This window comes from Aegilops tauschii, chromosome 5 (assembly GCF_002575655.3).
Source record: "Aegilops tauschii subsp. strangulata cultivar AL8/78 chromosome 5, Aet v6.0, whole genome shotgun sequence".
NCBI lineage: Eukaryota > Viridiplantae > Streptophyta > Magnoliopsida > Poales > Poaceae > Aegilops > Aegilops tauschii.
Window position 1 is genome coordinate 36,216,093 of NC_053039.3, and position 19,845 is coordinate 36,235,937.

Sequence of the window (19,845 nt, forward strand, 5' to 3'; positions counted from 1 at the left end):
GCCACTCTAGATTTTGCCAATTTTCCTTATGCCCCTCTAGAATTTGACATTTCACTTTTGCCACTCTTAGTTTTTTGACAATTATCACAATTACCATTCCGGTGGCAAAAGCAAAATTTTCAGAGTGGCAATTGATAATTGTCAAAATCTAAGGGTGGCAAAAGTGAAATGTCAAAATCTAGAGTGGCATACGGAAAATTGGCAAAATCTAGAGTGGCAAAAACAACATTTTCCCTTTCTCCTTAGCATCCCTAATCAGGTTGAAGTCCCCCCCAAACAGAACAGGATAGCATAAGCCATCCATACTTTCATGTAATTCAGCAGTAAAGTCAAGTTTGTCTACAACATAAGATGTCCCATATACCAAAATCCAATGCCAGCAGAAGCCATCAGTCTTATTTTCTAATGATATAATAATGCAATACTTCTTTATACTAACATCAAGAACCTCAAAAAAATTGGATTTGGTACCCACAAGGATACCCCCAGCAGAGCCTACTGTAGGTAGCATGTGCCACTCATAAGCAGTAGAACCAGCTAGGATATTGAGGAAAGAGTCAGACACATTTTCTCTCTTAATTTCATGAAAACCTAAAAAATCAGGCTTATACTTGTTCACTAAATCAGACAGGCACTGTAATTTCCCTTTTTGGCCTAGACCTCCAATATTCCAAAAGATGCCAATCATGGGATTTTAAAGGGATGTGTCAGACTAAAAAGTCCACCTCTCACAGCATTCCCAGAGCCACCTACAACACCAGCAGTGCCCCCTGGTGTGTTGGTGCAGGGAATGTCTTTTTTTGGAGTACAAACTCCAGTATCTACATTAATTTCAGTATCTAGATTGTCAGGCAGAGATATTTCAGTGTTCTGAGAAGCAAATACAAGGCATTTTTCAGTCTCATCTCTAATGATATCATTAATAATCTATTTTTTTCTCTTTTTCATTATCACCAATCTTGATGTTAACTTCAGAAGCATAAGCCTCTAAAATAGATGCAGACTCAGTAGTAAAAGACTTACTTTTAAAGGTAGGGGGATTTCCAGATTTTGCTTCATTTTGTACGCAGCAGCTTTCTCCATGATGTTTTGTCTGCTGTGCACCCTGGAGCTTAGTCTTGGAGCAATAACTGGGCCCCACTTGTTCTTGGTTGTTGGCTTTTCATTGGGCAGAGCCATTTTCTCCATTAGTCCCATCATCTTCAGACCACTGACTACCGGGGTTTCAAATGTATCCATTTCCTCTTCTGATTTAGTAGCTTCACTAGCAGTATCAGATGCAGAATCTTCCAGCTCTTCCAGCAGGCCAGAGCAGTAGGCTTTTTGAGTGGACATTGGGGAAATGACAGCAGCAGCCACACTTGACGACGCAGCGAGTGCACTGACATCATTGGATTTGTTGCTGGGAGTGCTAAGGATCCTGATCGCCTCAGAGAAGGGTATGGAAGAGCACATGCTTTGTGTCTTGGATTCTCCTTCAATTTTCTTGTCAGCTCTCACAGGAGAGACACATGCCTCTAACAGAGCAGCAGGATGGAAGGCAACACCATCATCATTTGCTTTTTTCCCAGCTGGGGTTTTTGTGGAAGCCCTGTTGGCCAGGTCCAGATCATCAATGGGTCCCTCTCCATCATCCAGGATGTCCTTGTCCAGCTCCTCATCTTCAGTTGCTTTGTTGTCATCGTCCACAGATATGTCAGTAGGCCCATTGTCATCATTAGGATCATCAGCCCCTATCTGATCAAAACCTTCCACTGTAAAGGACAAGATATAGAGTTTTTTTCCTCATCTCCATGATCCGTTCAAAGGGGATCTTAGCTGGGTCCCTGCAAGCAATCTTGACTCTCACTTCCTCATAAAAACTCTTCATTTGGCCATTCCAATCCACATCCACAAGGATTCCAAAGCAAGATGCAATCTGTGATAGGACCTTCCACGTGCACCATTTAGATGAAAGCTCCTCAATAATAACCCAGGCTTCAGTAAGCTCGCTGAATGGGTCAATTGCACCAGTCCATTTCTCAACAGACACAGACACTCCATCGATAGGCAAGTCGAAGGCAGGAAACTCAATCAACTCTTCCACATCTTTCCAGGGTGGGAATTTGATCAGGAACTTCTTTTCTGTCAATGGCCTGATCTGCCATGTCCATTGCCTGTTTTTGCAGAATATACTAGACAAATTCTTAACCAGATCAGACTTGTTGATTTCACCTTTCATGACCCACACTTCACCACAGTTTCTGAAATTAAGCCAATTTGCTTCACGACCCACAGGAGCGTCAATGTGATAAAATCCTAGTCCTAGAGCAGAACTACCGAAGAACGTGGCAACTGGATGAGGTTGCGCCCAAGCCGCGCAATTGTTGACATTGTGCCCCTCCAATCCACAGATGAAGCAGTTTTTCTTCTGAATGCAATTACCAACGTAGTGACCAGGGCCTCCACAGGTAAAGCAGACCATATCCTTGTATCACTCGGCGAGGATCTGCACCGGTGGGGTAGGCGGGACCGGTGGCGGGTGAGGGAGTCCTGGACTAAGGGGTCCTCGGGCGTCCGGCCTGTTACTCATTGGGCCGGACTGATGGGCTGTGAAGATATGAAGGCCGAAGACTATACCCATGTCCAGATTGGACTCTACTTGGCGTGGAAGGCAAGCTTAGCGACCAATTATGAAGATTCCTTCTTATGTAACCGACTCCATGTAACCCTAGATCTCTCCGGTGTCTATATAAACCGGAGAGCATAGTCCAGATAGGGGACATTCATTACCATATACACATAGGCTAGGCTCCTAGGGTTTTAGCCATTACGATCTCATGGTAGATCAACTCTTGTAACACTCATATTCATCAAGATCAATCAAGCAGGAAGTAGGGTATTACCTCCATAGAGAGGGCCTGAACCTGGGTAAACATCGTGTCCCCAGTCTCCTATTACCATCGATCCTAGACGCACAGTTCGGGACCCCCTACCCGAGATCCGCCGATTTTTACACCGACATTGGTGCTTTCATTGAGAGTTCCACTGTGTCGTCGGCAAAGGGCTCGATGGCCCCTTCGATCGTCAGTAATGACGTTGTCCAGGGAGAAACCTTCCTCCCCGGACAGACCTTCGTATTCGGCGGCTTCATACTGCAGGCCAACTCGCTTGGCCATCTGGAGCAGATCGACAGCTACGCCCCTGGCCATCAGGTCAGATTCGGAAGCTTGAACTATGTCGCAGATATCCGTGGAGACTTGATCTTCAAGGGATCTGAACCCGCGGCGATCGCTCCCCCTCACCCCGATGAACATGACTTAAATCTGTCATCGGATCACACCCAGGAGATGGTTCCTGCTGCTGCAACGGCCTTAGAGCCAAAGCAGATCGGGCCATCCGAGGCCGCGGAGTCCGCGGCGTTGGAGTCGCGCACGGACTCAACGCCCTGCAATATTCGCTTTAATGGAACTTCGGACTTGTCTCCGGCAATAAGTTCCGGACTGTGTACGCCCGCGGACACCGAGCTAGATCGGTTATCGATCTTCGAGTTCAGCGCCGCTGACGTTTTCCAGCACTCGCCTTTGGGTGACGTGCTAAAATCCTTAAAGAATTTGTCCTTGGAGAAGGACTTACAGCCGAACTATGCCCGGTTCGAGCTAGAGACGGACGACGAGGAATTTTGCTTCCCACCCGCCACCCACTTCATAGCCACTGTCGATGACTTAACCGACGTGCTTGACTATGGCTCCGAAGACATCGACGGTATGGACGACGATGCCGATCAGGAGCAAGGTCAAGACCCACCATTCACTGGACGTTGGATGGCCACCTCTTCGTACGACGTGTACATGGTTGACACACCCAAAGGAGCTAGCAACGACAAAGAAGAGCCAGATGCGAATAAAACCTCGGAGACGCAGTCCAAGCGCCGGCGGCCCAAACGCCGCTCTAAGCCCCGTCGCTCAAAGGACGGCAATACCGGCACCGGAGAAAATAGTACTCCGGGCGACGCGGAAAACAATGAAGACCCTGTCGGGGCTACATCCGAACAGGAACATGACAACAGGCAAGACAACCCTGACGAACATGCCATAGAAGATGACTCGGAGGACGATAGTTACCGTCCACCACCCGAGGAGGAGACAGGCCTTGGCAACGAAGACTTCATCGTGCCTGAGGATCCTCTCGAGCAGGAGCGCTTTAAGCTTCAGCTCATAGCCACTGCAAGGAGCCTGAAAAAGAAACAATAGCATCTTCAAGCTGAACAAGACCTGCTCGTCGACAGATGGACTGATGTCCTGACAGTCGAAGAATACGGCCTCAGGCGCCCAGCCAAGAGCTACCCAAAACGCAGACTGCTACCTCAATTCGATGAGGAAGCACCGAAGCACACATCTCCCTCGCGTAATGCGGAACGACCACCACGTGGTCGAGACAGGGCGGCCGACCGGCCACCCCGCGGCCGGGATAAAGTGGCAACTCAGGCCGAACAGCAGCCTGCCCCACCGCCTCGTAAGAATAAAGACGGAAGAGTTCAGGGTCACACGTACGACCTCTGGCAGATCCTAGACGATAGAGCAGGACATACAAGATCGATCTACGGATCACGAGGGCGTGCTTCGAGGCACGACGACAGCTACCCATTCGGACGGGACAAACCTAACCACGCCCGAGCTGAATGCCGCAGACGGACTCCATCAGAGCTCCACCGTGATGCAAACCGCTATAGAGGCGCCGCACACCCTCTCTGCTTCACAGAAGAGGCGCTGGATCACGAATTCCCTGAGGGGTTCAAGCCTGTCAACATGGAAGCATACGACGGCACAACCGATCCAGCAGTATGTATCGACGATTTTATTCTCCATATCCACATGGCTCGAGGAGATGACCTCCACGCCATCAAATACCTCCCATTAAAGCTCAAAGGACCAGCTCGACACTGGTTAAATAGCCTGCCCGAGAATTCCATCGGCAGCTGGGAGGACTTGGAAGAGGCTTTCCTTGATAACTTCCAAGGAACTTATGTCCGGCCACCAGATGCCGATGACCTAAGCCACATAATTCAACAACCTGGAGAATTAGCCAAAAACTTCTGGACTAGGTTCCTAACCAAAAAGAACCAGATCGTTGACTGTCCGGATGCCGAAGCCCTAGCGGCCTTTAAGCATAGCATCCTGAATGAATGGCTCGCCCGCCACCTCGGCCAGGAAAAGCCGAGGTCCATGGCAGCCCGCACGACACTTATGACCTGCTTCTGCGCGGGAGAGGGTAGTTGGCTGGCTCGCAGCACAAACACAGCCAACGAAACAGGCCCCTCCAAGGCCAAAAGTAGCACCGGCAAGCTCCAGCGCAACAGACACAAACGCCGAAGCAATGGCGATAACACCGATGACACTACAGTTCACGCCGGATTCAGTGGCTCCAAGTCCGGCCAGTGAAAGAAGCCCTATAAAAGGAGCAGCGGAGGACCATCCAGCTTGGATCGCATACTCGATCGTCCTTGCCAGATACATGGCACCCCAGACAAACCGGCCAACCATACTAACAGGGATTGTCGGGTCTTTAAACAAGCTAGCAAGATAAACAACAGAAGCAAGGACGGGGAATCACAGAGCGAGGACGATGACGAGGAGCCCCGGCAGCCGAACACCGGAGGGCAGAATAAATTCCCCCCTCAAGTCAAAACGGTGAACATGATATACGCTACACACATCCCCAAAAGGGAGCGTAAGCGAGCACTTAGGGACGTCTACGCGGTAGAGCCAGTCGCCCCAAAATTCAACCCATGGTCATCATTCCCGATCACCTTCGATCGTCGAGATCACCCAACCAGTATCCGCCATGGCGGTTCAGCCGCACTAGTCCTCGACCCAATTATTGATGAGTTTCACCTAACATGAGTCCTGATGGACGGTGGTAGCAGCCTCAACCTGCTTTATCAGGACACATTGCGGAAGATGGGCATTAACCCCTCGCGGATCAAACCAACAAAGACTACCTTAAAGGAGTCATACCAGGCGTGGAGGCCCGTTGTACGGGCTCAATAACGCTGGAGGTAGTATTCGGTTCCCGGGATAACTTCCGAAGTGAAGAACTAATCTTCGATATCGTCCCATTCCGCAGCGGCTATCATGCACTGCTTGGATGAACCGCGTTTGCTAGATTCAACGCAGTGCCACACTATGCTTATCTCAAGCTCAAGATGCCCGGTCCACGTGGCATCATTACAGTAAATGGAAACACAGAACGCTCCCTCCGTACAGAGGAACACACCGCCGCCCTAGCAGCAGAGGTACAGAGCGGCCTTCTCAAGCAGCATTATAATCCGGCTGCCGAGCCTCTGGACATCAATAAGAGGGTCCGGACCACACTACAACAGGACAGCTCGGCTCGTCACGAGCCGAATTAGCAAATTGGCCTCCGTCCCAGCCCCGATGAGGCCATGGCATTAAATACCGTGCGTACATAAAATTACACAATCAAAACCCCATGGGTATTGACGGAGGCATAACTCGTTCGTAATCCATAGTATGGCTTGACCGACCCTGGGATTCGCAAGCTTTTACTTTTTCCTTTTTACGGGTTTTCTTCTCCTTTCGAGGTCTACACGGACAACCCACCGGCAGAACACACCAAGGAGGCAAGGAGCTCTGGCTTACAAGGGCATCCCCAGGTGGTCTCTATTAAATTATTGCCATAATTGCTTTTCATACTCGCATGTAGCTCGCCCTTGGTGGTGGCGTGTTAAATAGCCTTACTTGCTTCTCGCATTACTTGTACAAAGTACGCCTCGACGTACTAGTTACACCATAATGGTGAATACACGGTAGCGCCAGCTTATTACTTCATTTTCCCGTTTCCTCACATCGGTATTAATTACTCATTGCACACGTACACCATGGTACGTATTACTACGCCAGGGGCTTCATTACACCCTGCATCATGTCAATAAAAGTCTGAACACTTTTACAGCATAGTTCGGCACCCTGAACTTATAGCATTATATGCATCAGCTCCGAATCATGTCTTTGGTCAATAGTTGGGTTGCCCGGCTCCTGTGCTTACTACCTTATGTTCCGCTACATCGGCTAGGGTAGTAAAGGGAGAACTACTGCGATTGTGTCCCGGTTCTTCCGGACGAGCACCTCAGTAGAGAAAGCCGAAAACTGACTGTCATGATGTAGCGAGAGCCGGTCAGCTGTTCGAGAGGTTCCAAATCGTTGGAGATTTATTTTCCGCTTCTCGCGAAGAATCGGTTCTCCCGATTAGGCATGAATAAACGCCCCTAATTCGGCCTTCCGAACACAAGGGGCTTCGCCAACTTTCTTAATTGTCAAACTCCTATGGCTAAGTGAGGGCGGTAAAGGCCGCATAGTCTAATTGCCTTGTTCATTGCGCTAAACACCTCCTTTAAGGACCAGAATGTGGAGTAAAGAGTGTTTAGATTCATCCCGAACACCCCCGAACTATCTATGTGGGGGCAGAAGCCGACGACTGGTCAACCCTCAGATTTATTAAACGGCCGCACAAGAGGTAAAATTTAAATCATAAGCATTATACTACATAACATACTTGTTCCATATTACAGGACAAGGTAATATACATGTTCTCATGGGAATATAACATCCTTCGAACATTGCTCCGCCACAAGGCAGGACCACTCCAGAACACCATCAAAATAGTGCTCGGGTCGACGATGCTCCTTGCCTTCTGGCGGTCCCTCGGTCATCAGCTTCTTGGCATCCAGCTTCGCCCAATGCGTCTTGACGCGGGCAAAGTCCATACGCGCACCTTCAATACAGACCGACCGCTTCACGGCTTCGAGCCGCGGACAGGCACTCACAAGCCGCTGCACAAGTCCGAAGTAGCTGCTCGGTATAGGATCGACAGGCCACAGCCGGACTATCAGGTCCTTCATGGCTAGCTCTGCCAACCTGTGCAGCTCGACCAACTGCTTTAGCTGGTCGCTGAAGGGCACCGGATGTTCGGATCCCAGATGTTGGGACCAGAATAGCTTCTCCGTAGACATCCCTTCTTCGGCTCTATAATGCTCGGCAGCATCTGACATACTGTGCGGCAGATCCGTAAACACCCCTGGAAAATCCAAATTTAGGATAAGTACACGGAAACATTTCTTCTACATACTTGCTATGCATGGTGACATACTTACCCGCCGTAATCTTCTTGGCCGCCTGAATTTCCTAGAGGGCATTTTGGGCTTCGGCTCGTGCATCCTGCGCGCTCTGGCAGGCCTTGGCCAATTCGGACTCTTGCGCCTTATAATTACGCTCCAAGGATTCAAATCTCTCTATCGCACTCTGGAGCTCTTGCTGCGCCTCGCCAACCCGAGCCTCGTGCTTCTCGCGCGAGGCGCGTTCCTTGGCCGCCTTGTCCTCGGCCTCGGCTAGCGCCTTTTTAAGGGCTGCCACCTCGGTCGTGGCCCCTAATAAAGTTTATGACACTTTAGTCCGATCGGACTATTCATTTTCTTTTCAAAATGTACCCACAAGTCACTGCATACCTCGGTTATCCTCCAGCTGCTTCTTCACGAGGCCGAGCTCCTCCTCGGCCCGCTCCAGTTTCTACTTCAGTCCGAAGACCTCCGCAGCATGAGCAGTGGCAGCTTGAAGCGATACCTGCTCATTCACATAGACAACTTGTGTTAGACTCCTGCGATATCTATTCTTGATCCTCTGTTCGGCTTTTCTTCCCGAACACCAAACAGAGCTCAGGGGCTACTGTCTATACTATGATATTTTTCTTACAATCACATTACTTACCTCAAAGCCCACTAGAAGACTAGTGCAGGCTTCGGTCAGTCCGCTTTTGACGGCCTGAACCTTCTCTATCACCGTGTCCATAAGGACACGATGTTCATCCACAATAGAGGCGCCTCGCAGCGCCTCCAGCAGATTATCCGGCGCCTTTGGTTGGACAGAGTTCACCGGTGGAACAGGCACATTCCCTCCTTGAAGGGAATGCCGTTCGCTGGACCCTGGAGCCGTGTAGATCTCCGGAATGGTATCCGACTGAGGTCCAAAGGGAAATCGGGCCCCGTCCCTAGTTCCCACGGGGACTTTCTTCCCCGCATGTCCGGCGGCCGAAAAGTCATCCTGGGGCTTCGCCCCGATGACCTCCGAAATCTCCCCCCGGCCCGGGAAAGTCTTTTTGGACACCACCTCGTCATTACCCTTGGGTGAGACGGAATGAGCAGGTGGCGGAGATATGCTAGCCATCTCCTTCGAGTCCAGTGAATCCTCAGTCAAGGATTGCGGGGTGCCATCGCGTGCCGTACTGCAGTAACAAGGTTTACAATATGTTAATACTACAAACCAGGAAGGCCATATGTTGCGGATTCTGGTACTTACGAAGCGGCCCGAGGCTTGGTCCGGCGAGGTCGTTCCGCACTGCTATCATCATCCCACACGGAGTTATCCGCTTGGGAGCCTTTAACCCTCTTAGGCGCTTTCACCTTCGGATCCGGGGGGGGCGCCCTCTTCTTCCTCCCCACCTCAGGAGGGGAATAGTTTTCTTCTTCTTCCTCCTCGTCGTTGTCATCAGATGAAGAGGAAGTCTCATCCTCGGATGATACGTCCGGAGCGCCTTTTTGGCAAGGGCCTTTCTTGGCCCCTTTGGACGCTTTCTTGGCTGTCTTCTCCGGCACATCATACGGTGCCGAAAACAACATCTTCGTCAGAAGTGGGAATTCTTCCTCCTCAGGAAGTGGAGCCGGACAGCTAATCTGCTCCGCCACCTCGATCCAGTCCTGGTAAAGCAGGTGGAGGAGCTCAGTATCCATCCTCAAAATATGCTGGTGAAGGGTATACCTCGAAAACATTAAAAGACTTACCGGATTGGCCTGACGCTTTGAGCTAAGCCCACGATTTTAGGTTGTGGGCGGAGGCGTCTCACCAGCCTTGAAGAGCGCTTTCCAGACGCCTTCGTGCGTTGTGCCGAAGAGCCCTCGCAGCGTTTAGTGCTCGGCGGGGTCGTACTCCCACAAATAGCAAGTCCGGCGTTGGCACGGAAGGATCCGATGAATGAGCATAACCTGGATCACATTTACGAGCTTGATCTTCTTGGTTATCATGTTCTGGACACATGTCTGGAGCCTAGTTATCTCGTCCAAGGATCCCCGGGTCAGGCCCTTCTCTTGCCAGGAAGTGAGCCACATTGGAACTCTGGATCAGAATTCGGGGGCTGCTACCCAATTGGCGTCACGCGGCTCGATAATGTAAAACCACCCCGACTGCCATCCCTTCACCATCTCCGTGAAGGAGCCTTCGGGGCAGGTGACATTGGGCATTTTGCCCACCATGGCGCCTCCGCACTCTGCTTGTTGACCGCTCACCACCTTCGGTTTCATGTTGAAGGTCTTCAGCCATAGGCCGAAGTGAGGCGGGATGCGGAGAAAGGCCTCGCACACAATGATAAATGCTGAGATGTTGAGTATAAAGTTGGGGGCCAGATCGTGGAAGTCCAACCCATAGTAAAACATTAATCCACGGACAAATGGATGAAGGGGGAATCCCAGCCCGCAGACGAAGTGTGTGAGAAACACAACCCTCTCATGGGGCTCGGGGGTAGGGATGATTTGCCCTTCTGCCGGGAGCCGGTGAGCAATCTCCTTGGCCAAATAGCCGGCCTCCCGGAGCTTCATGATGTCCTTCTTCTTAACAGAGGAAGCCATCCACTTGCCTCCAGCTCCGGATCCAGACATGATTGGAGTGCCTTCTCGAACAAGGAAAAGCTAAGGCTTGGGCACTAGAGCTCGAGGATGGAAGGACTAAAGATGAAGAAGGGTGTGGGTAAAGGGAGAGTGTCCTTGTCCCCTTATGAAGGCTGCGAATATCAAGTGCCTCCCCACTCGTCCTAAAAATTTGCCTATTCCCAAGGGCTGCGTAAATGACATGGTTGGGTCACCCATGCCCGCATTGATGAGATTCCCGCAATAAGGGGACACGATCTCTGCTTCGACAAAACATGCCAATAGCAACCGCGTCTCGAAACGTGGGATGGCAGAAGAAAAACGGTTCGAAATTATGACCGGACAAACGCAATGTCGCGTTGTAAAGAAGCTGTCAACAGATTAGATTCGTGCAAATGTTATATTCTCTCTGCGGTTGTGTATGGTGTGTTTAACATATCCGGATACAATCATCGCATCCGAATTGGAGTTTGGAGAAAGGGGAACCCGCCTTGCAATGCCGAAGACAATCTGCGCGCCGGAATCCTCGTCATTGAAGCCAGGTTCAGGGGCTACTGAGGGATTCCTGGACTAAGGGGTCCTCGGGCGTCCGGCCTGTTACTCATTGGGCCGGACTGATGGGTTGTGAAGATATGAAGGCCGAAGACTATACCCATGTCCGGATTGGACTCTACTTGGCGTGGAAGGCAAGCTTGGTGACCAATTATGAAGATTCCTTCTTATGTAACCGACTCCATGTAACCCTAGATCTCTCCGGTGTCTATATAAACCGGAGAGCATAGTCCGGTTAGGGGAGATTCATTACCATATACACATAGGCTAGGCTCCCAGGATTTTAGCCATTACGATCTCGTGGTAGATCAACTCTTGTAACACTCATATTCATCAAGATCAATCAAGCAGGAAGTAGGGTATTACCTCCATAGAGAGGGCCCAAACCTGGGTAAACATCGTGTCCCCAGTCTCCTGTTACCATCGATCCTAGACGCACAGTTCGGGACCCCCTACCCGAGATTCGCCGGTTTTGACACCAACTGCGGGGGCGCTGCCATGACTGCTTGAGCAAGGGGGCATCACCTTTGCCGGGCGTGGTAGCAGTTCGCCCCCCCCCCCCCCCCCCCCGCGGCTTGACGATGGCCCGGGTTCTTCTGCGGAGCCGGTACGCGCTGTTTCAGCCCCCCAGACGGTGCACTCTTGTCCGCCATGACAGCCTGAGGCAAAGGACTTGGATCCGTCCCCAATTCCCTCCCTGATGAACTTGAGCTGTGTCGGAGGAGGATCAAACGGGCGGAGATGCTTGACTGGGAATAAATCAGATGGAGAAAAACACCCGGAGCGAGCCAGATCTTTCCGGAGCCATCCTAGAGTGGTGGTGGTTTTGCTTGGTGGAAGAGGATGAGGCTGGCGACGGCGGGGGGAGGGAATGGACCAGAGCTGTCCAAAAACCCTAGAAATAGTCTCATCCACGCCGTCGTGAGCAGGAGGCGTATTCGCCAAAGGCGTTTTCACCCTCTCGCACCTGATTGGTGGAGCGATGTGGCAACGGGGCCCACGCCAATCCGCCTGGGTGATCTCACTCGCATCACAGGAGAAAAATCCGCCAACTCCGGTGATTTGGACCTCGCCGCCGACGGCGAATCTCGATTCTCCGAGCACAAGCTCTGCCTAATTTCCACTGGTTTCAACACCATCGTCGACTGCGAGATCATAAGACAAACCTGTTTCCTTGGAATACAAATCCCCTCACGAAACCTCGAACGAGCGCCCGGCGGAACCTCGCCGCGGTCTCCAAACCACGGCGGCTCAAGCATGTCGCGGCGAGGCAGTGGGTATGTCACCTCACCCGCAACCATCCTCATGCGCTCGGCGGAATCATGCCAAGGATGCATTCCCAGCGGAGGGCCCGCCGTGGCTCTTTCGATTTTGCTTCCGCCCTCGCCAAAACCACGAATTCGGTCGACGGGGAGGACGGAAACGGGGGCATCCTTGCCCTCTCCTCCAGCGTGGCCTCCTCGTAGATTCGCCGCGCTAGCTTCCTCTGCTCCACATCCGCCCTCCTTCGATGATCGGCGACCTTCGCGGCCGCAGATCTCACCTTCGGCTCGGTCGCCGCCGCAACCGCCCGGTCCGCCGCCTTCCACTCCTGCACGCACCGGATCCACTCGAAGGTGGCGTCCCGGATCCTGGTCGCGCGCTCCGTCCACCCCCTGGCTCTGGTCGCCATGAGCACCGCCTGCGGGACTGGAGAAATCAGCCGCAGGATCTCTGGGAATCTCTCGTGTATGGCTGGCGCAAGCTGCTGGGGTGGGGGAGGCATGGGTGCAGCTAGCGCTAGCACCCCTCGCCGGCGTGGAGGCATGCCACGGGCCTAGATCTGTGGTAGTGGCGGCTATGGCGAGGGGGAGGTGCAGCGTCGCGAGAGCGAGAGGCATGCGAGAGCGAGAGGCCATCTCAAAGAAGATTTGGTTTAAGTTCTTCGTGAATCCATCCTCGTCCCGTTAGGATAGAATCTAGAGGTGTGATTCCATGCAATGCTGACCATCCGAAAATCTGACCTTTACGTGGAGTTTTGTAAAAAAATTAAAGTTGTAACATTTTTTGTAAATCATGAACATTTTTTCAGATATAAAAAAGTTCAAGGCGTGAAGATTATCAAAAATTGTATATTGATAAAGAAATTGTATATCTTTGTACCTTGAAAATCACAAAAATGTTTTGAATTCAAGATTTTTATTAAATTCATGAACATATTTTTCAAACTCGTGAGCATTTTTCTGGAAGTTTTAACTTTTTAAAACGCACGAACATTTTTTGAAATTCATGAACATTTTTGAATTCGCTAACTTTTTTGAATTTATGAACATTTTGAATTTGCTAACTTTTATTGAATTCATGAATATTTTTGAATTCACTATTTTGTTTTGAATTCATGAACATTTTTCAAACTCGCGATCAATTTTTCAAATTATCGAAATCATGAACTTCATTAACATTTTTAATTCATGTACATTGTTTGAAGTAATAATTTTTAAAAAAAATTAAGAACATTTTTGGAAGCCCCAAACCTTTTTTTTAATTAACATAAATTATTAAAATTTGTGAACAATTTTAAAATTGTAGAACCTTTTTTGACTTCATTTTTTTGAATTCACGAACTATTTTCATATTCGTGGAAAATTTTCAATTTTCAACCACTTTTTAATTGTGAACATTTTCCCAAATTCATGAACATTTGTCAAAGTTTCACAAACATTTTTGAATTTGTTTTAAAAATAAAAGGTAAAACAGAAAAAAGAGTAAATGAAAAAATAAAAATAAAAAATGAACGGAAAAAGGCGGGCCGACCCGCACTGTGCCGGCCGAAACGCGCCAAGAGGGGGGGTGGCGATCTGGTGCTAGGCCCCGCGTATTGGGGCGGGAAAATCCTATTCGCCGCTTATTGCGGAAAAATGTCGAGCTGCCGCACACCCCCTCGTCTCGAGTGGGCCGGCCTTTTTATTTCCTCTTCCGTGCCCTTTTCCTCCCTTGCCCCGACTCGTTCATCTGCAGAGTAGCCTCAACTTTCCCTTCCTTCCTCGCCTCGCCTGGATCCCCTTTTCCTTCGTTGGCGGCGGCTGGTTCTTCTGCTTCCTCCGCCGGCCGCTGCTTCTTCTGCTCCCTCCGCCGGCCGCTGCTTCTTCTGCTTCCTGCGCCGGTCGCTGCTTCTTCGGCTTCCTCCGCCGGCCGCTGCTTCTTCGGCTTCCTCCGCTGGGATCCTACTCCGCAAGAGACTGCGGCCCTCGTAAGCAGCCGGCGGGCCTCTCTACTCGCTATTCATCCGCGCCATCGCATCAGATCTTGCTGAGCTCGTCGCATTGGATGTTTTTTGCAGGTTTTCTGTGTCTCGTGGGCTAGGGTTCAGCCAAGCTGTGCCTCTGCTAGGGTTCCCTCAAGCTCGGCGTCGTCCAGGTCCCGGTGAAGCTCGGCATCAACAAGGTAACGCGCCCAATCCCCCCACCCCCCGTTGTGTTCCTTGCTCCCTGTGTGATACTGCGCGATCTAGCCGTTTTTTTTTCATTTAGCGTTTGGTGAAGTGTTGCTAGGGTTTTGTAGGGGGCTTTGGTCGTAGTGGTGGTGTTTTGGATGTTCTGGAGATTAGACAAGGGGGTTGTGTTCAGAGATCTGGATTAGGGGGTATGATTCAGCATGATGATGTTAGGGGGTTGTATTCAGAGATTTGGATTCAGGGGGTATGATTTTCAGCGTGATGTTGTTAGGGGGTTATGTGTTCTGGTACTTGTCCTTGAGATTTTATGTTTTGTTTTGTTGATGATGGTAGGTGCTTTGTGTAGCATGGTCGTCTCTGTGTGTTTTCTGAATTTTGTAGTAGCATCTGAAGATGACATGGAATTTTTTTTCACATATGCTTGTGTAACTATTTAATAGTACTGTTTCTGTGTTGGATGATATTTTGACAAACCAATTTTTTGATTCCACTAAGATTTTGTGCAACTAAAGTGAAGGTTCTTCATATTTGTGGTTCCCTCAGTTTGTTGATTTCTTAATCAGGCTGGAAAATAATTTGCCTACATTTGCACCATCCAAGAAATTGTCCCTTAAATGATCCCCCCTCTCATTAATCTGGCAGCGTTGTGATGCATAATCGTTTTTCTGCTGTAGGACTGATAGACATTTGATATGTGCCTATGCAGAAAAAAGTATTTTGTAATTGATAAGCAAACATGGAAATCTGTTTTAACTGCTTGACTGAACGCATTCAACTGTTGGGTCACGTGTTTTATACTTTTATTGATTCCACACCTATCCTTGTCGATTAATTCATAGATGCATCCACAAAACCCTAGCCTAGCCTAGCGTAGTGAGTGGGAAAAGCGACTTTCAGGGTTCCGGCGCGTGGGGTGTGGGGAAACGAAATGAACGCGAACGGTAGGAATAGGTGGAACCAACAATCAGTGCCTACTTTTATTGTTTGTTTGCTGTGAAGTTATATGTCATTTCTTTGTTAATCTAATTCTTACTACAGGGGCTACTTTTTATTTGTGCCCTTTTTTTGCCTGAGAGTGATGTTATGAGGAATTGAATAAGTAATAGCTAATAATATAAATGCATCCCCTGGGGTAATAGTGCTTGCTGTTTTTGAGGTTGTTGAACTTGTGGCATTTTTTTATACATTGATTCCTGTTAATTCACTGCTTTTATATTTGATTGGAGAATCACTGTTCTTTTATTTTTCACAATAAACCATGAAATAAGATATGAATAAGATTTGCTTAAATGACAGTTTGAGAATAACTTTTGTGTGCTACCCTTTTTTCACATATGGATGGTTCTCATGCTAGTTTTGTTATTTTAGACGACTGTTATTACGTGATGAGATATATATTTCATATAGGTTGTGGTTGTGGTTTTTCATATATGATGTAAACCCCGTAATGCAAGATGAAACTTGCAAGATGTGGTACTTTTTAGGTTGATGTTTTTTAACATTTTTATCTGCTTTTTGCTCTTTTTATTTATTTTTTCAAATGTGTTTACATGTTTTTAATATACTTTCTTCTGTGTGTTTAATTAGTCTTTGTTTCATGACCTAAGTTTTTTTAATTATTATACAGGTCTCCCTCAACTCTAAACATGCCTAGACTTTACAAATATCTTGCTGGTACCATCAAGCACAGGTTTTCTACCATCAGGTGGCATAAAGCAGTTTCTGATTTAAGTGATAATCAAAAGTCGTTTGTTAGGAAATATGAGCTCGATAATCTTCTGAATATTCATCCTCACTTAATGGTTCCAATACCAATCCTTCAATGGGTTGCGGACCACCTGAATTGCAATGGGACTGGAGTTTTCAGAAAGGGTGATAAAATAATTCATCTAAGAAGAGACATGGTAATTCAGGTTTTTGGGATCCGTTCTGGTTCTGTGCCTTTTCTTCTGGATAGCACAGATCCAGTTGTTGTGGCTAGAGTGTTACAACTTAGGTCTCAGTATCTCGGTAATGGCCAGAAGAACATTCAATTTGATAATATCATCACTATCATGAAGAATGACGAGACCGAGGAAGGTTTCATGCGGAGTTTCTTATTTCTCTTCATAAGTTCTGTTTTCTGTCCAACCACTCGGAATTGTGCAAATTGGAAAATTCTTTATGGGCTGCACGACATTAGCAAGCTGAAGACCTTTGATTTGGGTCAACTTTGCATTGATCACTTGAACAAAGAAATTGATAACTTCAGCACCAATCTATTCAATAGAACTGAAAATCCATTGAACAATTCAATCTATGTTGGTGGATGCTTACCTTTAGCTGCTGTAAGTTTTATAATTTTCCCTACTTTTCATTTTTTAAATGTATTGTTAAGTTATGCAATTTTTGTTTATATTCACTGATTTGTTGTTTCATGTTCTCTTATGACTCCCAATATTCTTAGATTGTCTATCTAGACTTTGTGGACTTCACAAAAGCTTCTCAACAACGAAGTACCAATTATGGAGTCCCTAGAATGGCCTATATTCAGAATGACGACTTTGACTATCTAGGTACAGTGGACTTAAACCCAAGATCCAAGAAGACGTTTGGATTAGGATTCTTACCAGTAAGCTTGTTCTATCCTCTTTTTTTCGCATTTGTTTAACTGACGACAAAAGTTGCAGAAAATAGTTTCAAACAATAATGAGAAAATGTTTTCATTCTTAATTCTTTGGAATGACAGTTTTCTTGGTTTCATGCTCTTGCTTTAAGAACTTTCAGAACTGTTTGTTGACTTTGTTTTTTCTTTTCAGCTGAAATACATTTCTAGGACACCTTACGGTGCTCGTGCAATTGTATTGGCTCAAGAGAAGTGGTCCAAATCCCCACAGAGTTATGATGTTGAGGAAAATCTCATTCCAAAGTCCAATGACATCTCAAATGTTGCATCTACCTCGAACAGTAATCCAGAAGTATGTTTATCTAGTTGTTATTAACCTTTTTGTTTACCAATACATTTTAGTCGTCTCACTTCAGTGTCATAGCGAACTAGGAAATTAGTTGCCATACGTCTATAGTATGTTTGCAACAAAACAGATTGCATAATATGTTCCTAGTATAACATATGATTACTCAAAAAAAGAATGAGTTCTGCATTCATAAAATGAACATACTATGTTCAAGATGTCAACTAAGGTAGGAATTTTGCTAGAGGTAATTTCCTCCTTGTCAATTAGGCGGTTCTCTATTGTATTGACATTGAAAAGAACTGAGACCCAAAAAGATTGTATTAGCAATTGACAAGAGTAAAATGAAACACAAGGAACAGAGTTTAACTAATTTTCATTGTTTACCAATGACATCTCACACGAATTTTTCAATGCATGATCTGTTCCATGTGCAACATATGAATAGTCAAAATATAACGAGTTGCAGTGTTCCCAGTACAACATATGAGTACTTCAATGCATAATTTGTTCCTTTGCTTTGAACATATAATGATTTTACTAGATAATGATTTGTTCCTTCTATGTTTATCTGCTTATTTTTAACCTTTTGTTTACCAATATATTTTAGTCTTGTCATTTCAGTCTCATATCACAACTAATACACATGTAACTTTTCTGTCCTGAACTAATAGGTTATGAATATAATATCTCAAGTTGTTGCAAATCATGATGAAATTTGGAAGAAGCTTCATGAACAGCATATGCAAAATATGTTTTCAGATCTCAAAACAACTCTCATGTCTCTTCAGCCAAATACAAACAGCCAAGTAAACATTGCTGGTACTTCAACCATGAATCCTATTGTTCTTTCAGCACGCAGCAACATGAATAACCAGAATGAACCAATAAATGCCAACCATCGCCCAGTCCAGATAGTCAGTGAGCCAATTAGAGCATCTTTATTGCAAGATCATGTACAAGTTACTCCTACTCCTGAGGTTACCTTAATGCACAGCAACAAGGACATCCAAGTTGAAAAAGCAGTTCCAGTTATAGAACAAGATTCAGTTCCTCAGCAAGTGCAGCAAACTGAGCAAGCACCTTCAGCTGTAAACATTGTTCAGAATGAAGAAATTTCACCTGGGAAAAATGGTATTCATACTAACAACACACTTGATCAACCTATTTCTTATAGTCAAACAAGTGACGGTACTCAATTTGCTGTTAACACTCTTATTGAGATCTCAGGTACCTTTTCTGAAACAATTCATACTCGAGCGATCTCAGTATTGCAACCACTAGACTGCGTTCAACATGCAGTCAATAGTGAGCCATATGAAATGGAATTTCAGCATGTGAACCCCACAACAGTCCATATTCAGGAAACTCCCATTTCTGTGAGCAAACAAACTCAGTTAGTGAATGGGCCTCCAACGAAAGAAGTGGCTGCTTCGTCAAACATTCTAACTGAAGATGCCATTATGCTAAGGAATGTGATCTCACAATCAAATGACAATCTGGGAGATGGCATTGAAATTGCCATGAAGTATGCTGATGGCATTATAATCCCAGAACTTGATAAGACGGTCCCCAAAGGTACTTCCCACCTTTTTTGAAATCAACCGCTTTTCCCTTCTGTTCATTTTTGTTTGCTTTTCACTGTATTGAATTTTTACTTCCAATTTGCTTGTTTTAGTTTTTGCAATGTCCTGCCTTCTTTTTACACGCTTCATTGTTTTTCATACCAAAGCTTATTATATGTAATTGGTTCATTGGACAGGTCCTGTAGTACCGAGGTACCTGAGCACAAATCATCTCATGCAGCATTGAATATATCTGGTCCCAGCACTATAGAGAAGAGAAATCGAAAGAAAAGGAAAGCAAAAGATCTATCTGCTCAAGATAAGATATCAAAGATAAGTGTTGAACCTCATGTTCAGGAGTTTTATAAGAAATACCTTGGAAACAAATTCTTCAAGAATGAAAAGTAAGTTTTTTCAGGAGCATCTTACTTTATATGCATGAAACAATCTATCTTTGTTGTATATTCTATATGTTAACTGTTTCAATTTTTAAAAATGCAGTCCAACCATTATTGACATCAATGGATTTACTGTGGAGTATGATCATTTCTATAATTCACTCAAGGCAATAGGAAACGTTCACAATGAAGTCTTCAATGCTTATGTCCAAGTTTTCAATTATGAGAATGAAAATCCAGATCCAAAAAGTAAGGA

General features: G+C 46.8%; 1 long non-coding RNA gene across 1 annotated transcript; it reads left to right on the top strand.

Annotated features, from left to right (window-relative positions):
* The first annotated feature begins 14,253 nt into the window (after nucleotides 1-14,253).
* LOC123493842 (uncharacterized) lies at nucleotides 14,254-18,747 on the top strand. The gene is made up of 3 exons (XR_006663231.1): nucleotides 14,254-14,471; nucleotides 14,562-17,632; nucleotides 18,301-18,747. It is a non-coding gene; the product is annotated as an uncharacterized lncRNA (long non-coding RNA).
* Nucleotides 18,748-19,845: the final 1,098 nt, after the last annotated feature.